Here is a 9,311-nt window from a genome sequence, read left to right as displayed (position 1 = left end):
CAAAGTGACAGAGGCTTGAGGCCAGATTGTTAGTTATTTAGATGCCTAGTAGGATTTTCAAAATTACTTTCCATTGAAATCAATGGGAATTAGGCCCGATTCATGTCCTGTCCCATGACTGATTCCTAAACCCAGCCATGCTCCTAAGGGCCAGATTTCAAAGGCAAGGTCTACACTATAAACTTACATCTAGGACAGCAGTTAATATCAATGCATCCATTCTGCGGGAACATCTACTTTAGCTGCCAATAGAGGGGCCAGAAGTCTGTTTGGCTAGGGCCCAGTGATGGGCTAATCTGCTCCCGTCCATGACATCTTAATTATACATATAACTAATTGACTATATTAGTTGTGTTTGATCAATATTAAAATTCATTTACATTTGATTTTTAAAAAAGGGCTGTGTGTATGAGGTGACAGATAACAGTTCTCCCAACTCTGAGCATTCAAAAATCATAACTCAGGTCCCAAAATTGAGATTTTAAAAATAATACTTTCTTATATGCCTTTTGCTTTCTGAGCCTTTAGGTTGCACTTGTTTCATGTCTTCAAGCTTTTCTTTGCAAGCCAACAGGCTGGAAACTTACTTGTTGTTTTAAATGAAAGCTGAGGTTCTCTTGTAATCACCTGACTCCAAGAGCTGAGGCTTTAAGAAAACCCCCAAATATCTTGAGACTTGTGAGAGTTGGCAACACTGCTTGCAGATCCTGATCCCCACCTGTGATAAGGATATTTGTGAGTGTGACCCAAGTCAGGACTGGGATTAGGAAACAAACTTCAGTCTTTCCAGTACTCTTATGTGTCACATTTGTTACACAATCCTCTTGAACAAGAGCAGTGAACTCTTCTGCTAGGGCTTTCACTTTGATCTGCAACCAGGAATTGGGTAGGACAAACTGAAGTGTGTGTCTCTTCCACCTCTCTCAGCTCTGCCTCCTATTGACAAGGTTGCCTGCATTTTGAAGAATGCCAGTCAGAACAGTAGACTAACCAGCTTCCAGAGGCTGCACTCTCGAGCACAGCTGCTAAGCAGATCTTCTGCATAGCTGTCCAGAATTAATTACACAGGTGCAAGGTGTCTGGTCTGTGCCTGGTCATTTCTAGCTAGTAAGAACATAGCAGCAGGTATCTGGTGCTCTAATTAGCGCATGTGCAATGGACTCAGATGATTAACATTTTAAATGCTGGCTTAATAGTAATAATAAAACACAGAGCTCATATCTAGCCCAAGTTTCTACCTTGGGAAATGCATACTTCCCACTGAAGTAACAGGAGTTGCCTGGCTATATACGGGGACACATTTTTGTTCTTAATATAGCAGTTAGCTCAAAAGACCAGCTCACCTGCTCAGGTGACCTCACACACAGCCAGTGGGTTCCTGAGGGAAGGGCATCTGAGGTATGCACTAGCAGAGAGAATAACCATGAAGCATTCTCAGGCCTGATTTGACCAGACTGTCTGGCAGCCTAGTTCATAAAAGGTACAAAACCCACCAGGGGGAAGGAGCTGGACCCTCTGAAATGGTTTGTGTGTGCAACATGATGACATCAGAATTGCCAAATCTGATATGCTGGTGTTTTGAGAACAGGAGTTTCCTGCAGCCAGGACCTAAAGTCCAGACTCCTGATTGAAGAGACCAATGGGAGTCTTACAGCTTCTTCCCTATCTAGGTTTCTCTGGTTATTTTTCCCTAATCCAGGCTCAAGCTGCTCACTCTACTGAAGTATAAGTTTAGGAGAGAGAACATAGCCCATCCCTTGAGACCCTTGAAAAACTGGGATATCTCCTCTTTTTTGGCTATCTTTTATGACCTCAGAAATGCAGCTGCTGCTTTCCCTTTCCCAGGAAGACAGAGTATCCCTGAGTCCATTCTCTGGAGGGAAGGCCTATTGGAGGCTTGTTTCAAAACTTAGTTCTGGACTTTGTAGCTCCTGGCTAGTGTCTGACTCCTTCGCTGCTCAGAAGTAGTGTCAGATTGAAGGGGTGGAAGAGCGTGAACCTTGACTGGAAGCAGGAAAGACAAGGAGGAACTAACTGATGAGGAGGACTCTTCATCTCTCGCAGAAGAGGCGAGAACAGGCACAGAAAAAACTATTGTAGATTGAGCCGACTGTGCTGCAGTCTGCATATTGAACTGGTTCAATAGTGGCAGCAGCCGTGACTTTACTATTTGGTCCGGTCCAGCCTACAGTACCTATTAGTTGCTGGAGCCAAAAGTTGCAGATATAGTAACCTGGAGCAAAGCAAATTATTTCAGCCAGAAAATGTTGTCGTTGGGAGTCACTCTTTAGATCTTTTGGGAGTGATTTCCAAAGTCTTGGGCCTCTTGCAGCAAACATTCTGCCTCCTGTACAGATGCTCTCCATCCTAGTAGGAGTAGCTCAGCTCTTCGGGAGCAGTGCAGCTATCCAAGGAAGTCAAGTACCTGGGAAGGTGAGGTGGCCCTTCAAGTGTCCTAATCATTGAGGGGGCTTGAAAATTAAGACTGGCACCTTGAAATTGACTTGGTACCAGATTTTCAAAGGTATTTAGATGCCTACTGGGATTTTTCGGGAACTCCTATGACCTAACTGCCATTGAAACCAAGGTGAGTTGGAGGCCTAGGTGCTTTTAAAAATCCCACTAGGTGCCTATCTGTGTCTTTAGGCACCTAAGTACCTCTAAAAATCTGGCCCTTGATGTTCAAACTGGAGCCAGTGGAGTGAGCTGTGGTGCTCTAAGTAACCCGTGTTGATGAGGAACCATTCTGCAAATGCCAATGTTCCAAGTCTATGAAGCGTACATAGAATTTGAGTTAAAGCCACAAAGGCCAAATACTCCAAATGCCAGGACGCAGATATTATGTCTTGATGTTCTTCTTTCAATAAACACCAGTATTCAGTATGCACTATCGGCTGGCATATCCTGGTTTGGTGCAGATGTCCCAGCTAGAGTAGCCAAGCAAGGAGGCTGTGGCAATGTCTTTCTCCTCCCACCTTATGGCATGTTATCCTTGAATTTGTCTAATTTTGAAGAGCTGTGAATTTAAAGGCGTTCACTAATCTCTGTGGACTTTGCTTCCTTCCAGCACCCCTCTCCTCCGGCTCAACCCATTCCTTGTGTGTGTTTGGTGACAATTAAACCTGTTGAAATAAGTGTTGCTCCCCACAGCTATCTGCTGTAACGCAGACAGTGTAGAGGAATGGTGACAGATTAGAGGGGAACATTCTCTCCAAGGCACATTAATATAATTTTGGCCTGATTAATTGCCAAAGACTAGATCTCTCCTGATCTTTTGTGTCCCTAATAAGAGAGTCTCATCTTTAAAAGGCGGCAAAGGCTGCAATCTGTGGTGTAGCTCCCGTGACATGCCAGTAATAACTGATGCTACGTTACTGACACTACATGACTTTTATCGTGCAAAGAATATGATCTCCCACCAGGTGCAGTTGCAATAATGAGCCAGTAAGTCATCTATGATGGATCACACTTTGAGGCCCTGAACTAATCAGTACCACAACACAAAACTATTTAAAAAAATCCCTACAGCCGCCTGACGTTCATAGACATTGCTATGCTGACTGGAGGATATTTTCTTCCTTTCTCTTTGGAAAACTATGCCACTTTGGGGATTCAACCCAGACCAGTATTGGCCAGTTTCTTTCTGCAGCAAGTACTTGGGAAAGATAGCAGGATGCTCTTTTGCAACATGCTCTCTCGGGCTCAATGTGGAAGAAAATGAATTAATCCTCATCAGCTTCCAGAAATGTTAAATATCTGGAAGAACTAGATAAGGATGTAACTATTCTACTGCCCTCACACACATTTTAAATGAAGAGCACATACATGGAACCCAAAGGGTTCAAAAATACTGTGTCAAACAAGAACAGACAGGCAGAAAGATCTGTGTTGTGGCCCTTCAGCCTTGGAATGGATGGTGGGTTTCTGGAGATGGGGACGTTATAGCAAAAGTCCAGGCAAGCTGGCTGGAAAGGGAGCAACTGTCTGGACCCCTCATACACTGCAGAAATCTTACTGTTAGACCCACATGTAATTGTAATTGTGCCCCACAGGCCTAGACAGAGCCCAGTTTGGGGATGGAGAGTGAAGTTTCCTCATTTTTGGAGGTAATTCATCCAATTATGGGTTGAGGCAATGTGGCCCAGTGAACAAAGTACCAGACAGGGACTCAGAAGGGTTTAGTGCTGGCCTGCTGTGTGACTTTGCTCAAGTCACTTTCCCTCTATGTGTCTGTTTTGCCATCTGTAAAATGGGGATAATAATACTGACCTCCTTCATAAAGCACTTGGAAAACTACTGACGAAAAGTGCTATGTCAGAGCTATTTATTAATAGCAGGGTATTATGGGAATCTGTGGGATGCTTAGAGAGACTGTTCCATTTTCTGCAGCTGATGGTCCAACCCTTCACCAGCATTAAATTGTTTTTTTGGGAACACCAGAGGCAAAGTAGTGGCTTAATTTCTAAAATCGCACTCAAATTACTATGGTTGTATTAGTAAGAAAAATATTTATTTCCTAATTAGCTTGAAACAAGGTAATGAACCAAGAGAATTATGAAACTGGCACTCAGTTAAGTGCTTATTAATGTGATCCTGCTCTCTTATTTCCAAAGCTACTGACTGCCAGAATATAAATCGACGTCCTGGCAATCTGGACTTGACTTTTGCTTTATTCCTTCATTTTTATCCATTAGGGACTTTTTAGTCCTGTCACTGTTTACTTGATTTTTTTAGTGGCTATGTAGATAATAGGTTCTTTCTGCTAAAACTGGCTCTAAACTTGTGCTGTGTCAGCAAAATAGTTTGAGATTGTAATTCGTATTTATTACTTGGTGATGACTGCCCTCATTATGAAAGCTGCTCTTCCTTTATCTCAGCCTAACAGCTGTTTTTATATTGTATTTAATCTATCTTTTCCATTCCCTCATCCTCATAGGTCTTGTATTGTGTCATGTCCCAATTATAAGATGCTGGAAAAGCATTGCCATCTGCCACTCAAGAGTCATTCCAGTGCAGTGTGCCATGTGATACCCCAGCCTATGACGAGCAGTGCTGAAAGGTGCCTTGCCAGCAAAACCGAGATCTACGACATTGCTTCATAAACCTTCATGTACGGCCATGAGCTTCAGAAGCTATGTCACCAAGGAGTGGCTCTGAGCAATGCTCAGTCCATTAAAGTAGCACTGGGATTTTTTTCTGTAGTATGCTGCTGAATACAAAGTCCAGGTATGGTGGTTTTGCATCATGTGGAGCTGAATGGATTGGGAGTTAGATTTGGGAGTTGGCAATTTGGAACTATTATTTTACTATTTGTATTGTAGGAACCTCTAGCAGCCCCAGTCCTGGGCTCATACCCTGTTACATTAAATGTTGCATCAGCACAGAACAAAATGACTTTCTGCCCTCAAAGAGCTTCCTGCATATTCAGTTCTTCTTCGAGTGATTGCTCACATCCATTCCAGTTAGGTGTGCGTGCCGCGCGTGCACGTTCGTCGGAAACTTTTTACCCTAGCAACTCCAGTGGGCCGGCAGGTCGCCCCCTGGAGTGGCACCGCCATGGCGCCCAATATATATCCCTGCCGGCCCACCCGCTCCTCAGTTCCTTCTTACCGCCGTGTCGGTCGTTGGAACTGTGGAGCGCGGCATAGCTGTCCTCCACGTCCCTAGCTCTCCTTGTTATCTATCGTTTATCTCTAGCACTATTGTAGTTGTTAATTAGATTGTTAAGTGTAGATAGTAGTAGTTAAGTTAAGTAGTTTGTAAATAGTTCTTCGCCGGGGGCTTAGCCCTTCCCGGCACCCGGCACCAGGCTCATGCCTGGTTCGCCGGGCTTCAAGCAGTGTGCGGCCTGCAAGAAGCCCATGCCTACCAGCGATCCCCATGACGCGTGCCTGAAGTGCCTGGGGGAATCGCACAGATCCGACAAGTGCCGCATCTGCAAGGCTTTTAAGCCAAGGACAAAGAAGGAGAGGGATCAAAGGCTCCGGACTCTCCTTATGGAGGCGGCACTTGACCCGGCGGCTTCGCAGGCCGTGATCTCGGCGCCGGCACCGGATCGCACCGGCACCGAGAAGACTCCCCGGCACCGACCTTCTCTGGCACCGGGGACAGAGCCTAGGCCGTCGAAGTCTATTACTCCGGCCAGGCAGACCCGACTGGAGCGCCCGGCCTCAACATCGGCCGCGGCGCCGCCGGCACCGTCGACTCCGGGCCCGGCGGGTCCGTCGAGTCCGGTGCCGCCAAGCTCCCCCATGACATCTGGGGTTGAGATAGTGGTGCCATCCACACCGGAGACCTTCGCCTCGGCACGGGACCTCATAGCCGTGACTGAGCCCACTCAGCTGCCACCCCCGGTACCTCCGGTGCGGGTCGTGTCCAGAGGCAAGCCTATGATGTCGGCACCGTCTCGGGACTCACGTTCTCGATCCAGGTCCCGACGTCACGGTCGCTCCAGATCCCGCCGCCGCTCGCAGTCCCGGCACCGCTCCCCTCAGCGGTACCGGTCGCACTCGCGGCGCCGGTCGACATCAAGACGATCGCGGTCGGACTCCAGCCGCCGATACCGGCACCGCGATTCCAGGAGCCGATCCAGACATTACTCGCCGCACCGGTCGACCTCCCGGCACCGAGCTGGTGGCAGGTCCCGGTCCCGGTCGACCTCCCGGCACCGAGCTGGTGGCAGGTCCCGATCCCGGCACCGAAGCGGCGCTCGGTACCGGTCCAGATCCCGGCACCGTGACAGAACCCGGTCCCGGTCCCGGCACCGATATGACTCCCGGCACCGGTCCCCGGCACCGAGAAGATCGTCCGTGCCGGCCCGCGCAGACCCTTACCATCCAGGGTCCGCCCCGCCATGGCCCTCTAGGCAGCCGTCCGTATCTTCGCAAACAGACAGCGGGTATGCGCTGGGCACCGACCAGCAGGTGGCGCTGTTCAGCGATCCGCCACAGCAGGACCAAGGCCCGCATCAATGGGGATTCTGGACACCCTGGGCATACCATCAGGCCCAGGGCCCCCAACAGCTCCCTGCTAGGCCGGCGACTGCGGAGCGCAGGGCACCTGAAGCCTCGTTGTCTCGCCCCCCTCCCTCCCCGGATGGGGAGGAAGGGTCCAAGCATCAAGACTCCGCTTTGGCTCCTGAGGCAGAGGCGAGGGCCGAAGGAGACCCGCCGTTAGACACTCTCTTGCCGGGGGTCTCCTCATCCTCCTCCCCGGATGAAGCGGTGGCTGGTACCTCCTCCAACAGCCCCCCCCCGCTGGACCTCAGGGCGCACCAAGACCTCCTCAGGCGAGTAGCCCAAAATCTGAGTCTGCAAGCCGAGGAGGTCTCGGAGATAGAGGATCCAATTGTTACCATCCTCTCGGCAGACGCTCCCACCAGAGTCGCCCTACCATTCGTACGAACCATCCAGGCCAACGCCAACACCATCTGGCAGTCTCCGGCCTCCATTCCTCCTACTGCGAAGGGCGTCGAGAGGAAGTACATGGCTCCTTCTAAGGGCTACGAGTACCTCCATGTACACCCGACTCCGTGTTCCCTGGTGGTTCAATCAGTGAACGATAAGGAGCGTCACGGCCAGGAGGCTCCAGCCCCCAAATCCAGGGAGGCCAGGCGGATGGACCTCCTCGGCCGTAAGGTGTACTCGGCTGGGGCGCTGCAGCTCAGGGTCTCCAACCAGCAAGCCCTGCTGAGCAGATACGCCTTCAACTCCTGGGTGGCAGCAGACAAATTCAAGGAGCTGCTGCCACAAGATGCTCGCCAAGAGTTTACGGCCATCTTGGAGGAAGGCAAGAAGGTCGCACGCACGTCCTTGCAAGCCTCTTTGGACGCTGCAGACTCGGCTGCCCGTACCCTCGCGTCGGGCGTAACAATGCGTCGCATCTCCTGGCTGCAGGTTTCTGGCCTTCCGCCGGAGCTCCAGCACACTATACAGGACCTTCCTTTCGAAGGCCAGGGCTTGTTCTCGGAAAAGACAGACCCCAGACTCAAGAGTCTGAAAGACAACCGAGTCATCATGCGGTCACTCGGGATGCACACACCCGTGACGCAACGCAGACCCTTCCGGCCGCAGCAGCAACAACAGCGCAGGCCGTATTCCCAGTTCCGCCAGCGGCAGGACCTTAACAGGCGCCGCGGCAGGAACGGAAGGCGCAGGCACTCGGGGAACCAAGGGGGGCAGAACCAAGGCTCCTCTAAAGCCCCGCCTGGACCTAAGCCTTCATTTTGAAGGTGCGCCCAAGGGCGCAGTAACAGTTTCCCCAATGGATCCTTCCCCCCCGTTTTCCAACCGCCTTTCGTTTTTCCTCCCAGCGTGGTCCCTAATAACATCAGACCGCTGGGTCTTAAGCACGGTGCAGTCGGGATACCGCCTGCAGTTTGTTTCATTTCCTCCTTCCCGCCCCCCTTCCTCGTCCCTCTTCAGGGACCCCTCTCACGAGCAATTCCTTCGACAGGAGGTGCAGACGCTCCTCGGCAAAGGAGCTATAGAGGCGGTGCCGGAGAACGAGAAAGGCAAGGGGTTTTATTCCCGCTACTTTCTGATCCCCAAGGCCAAGGGGGGCCTCAGGCCTATCCTCGACCTGCGAGAGCTCAACAAGTACCTGGTGAAGTTAAAGTTCCGCATGGTATCCCTGGGGACCATTATCCCATCCCTGGATCCGGGAGACTGGTACACCGCCCTCGACATGCAGGACGCGTATTTTCACATTGCCATCTGGCCACGTCACAGACGTTTCCTTCGCTTCGTTGTGGGGCCTCTTCATTATCAATTTGCAGTCCTCCCATTTGGCCTGTCCACGGCCCCGAGGGTGTTTACGAAATGCATGGCAGTTGTTGTGGCGCAGCTTCGGCGCAGTCGTATCCACGTGTTTCCGTATCTGGACGATTGGTTGATTCGGGGCACGTCGGAACAACAAGTCTGCAGCCATGTCGGTGATCACGCGGACATGTTCGCCACTCTGGGCCTCTTGGTAAACACGGACAAGTCCACCCTGATTCCCACACAAAGGGTGGAATTCATCGGGGCCGTCCTGGACGCCACTGTGGGCAGGGCCTTGCTGCCATTGCAGCGGTTCCAGGCCTTGTCGGCGATCGTACAACGGCTGCGGACAGCCCCCTTAACGTCAGTACGGACATGTCTAACCCTGTTAGGCCACATGGCGGCTTGTACCTTTGTGACCGATTATGCTCGGCTCCGCATGAGGCCCCTCCAGTTGTGGCTCATCAGTCATTACAGGCCGACAAGACAGCCGCTAGATATGTTAATCACAATCCCCCAGAGGGTATTAGATTCCCTCGGCTGGTGGCTAGA

The sequence above is a fragment of the Gopherus flavomarginatus genome, chromosome 3 (genome assembly GCF_025201925.1).
Source record: "Gopherus flavomarginatus isolate rGopFla2 chromosome 3, rGopFla2.mat.asm, whole genome shotgun sequence".
NCBI lineage: Eukaryota > Metazoa > Chordata > Testudines > Testudinidae > Gopherus > Gopherus flavomarginatus.
The sequence above is the reverse complement of the archived record's forward strand: the minus strand, read 5'-3'. Positions refer to the sequence as shown.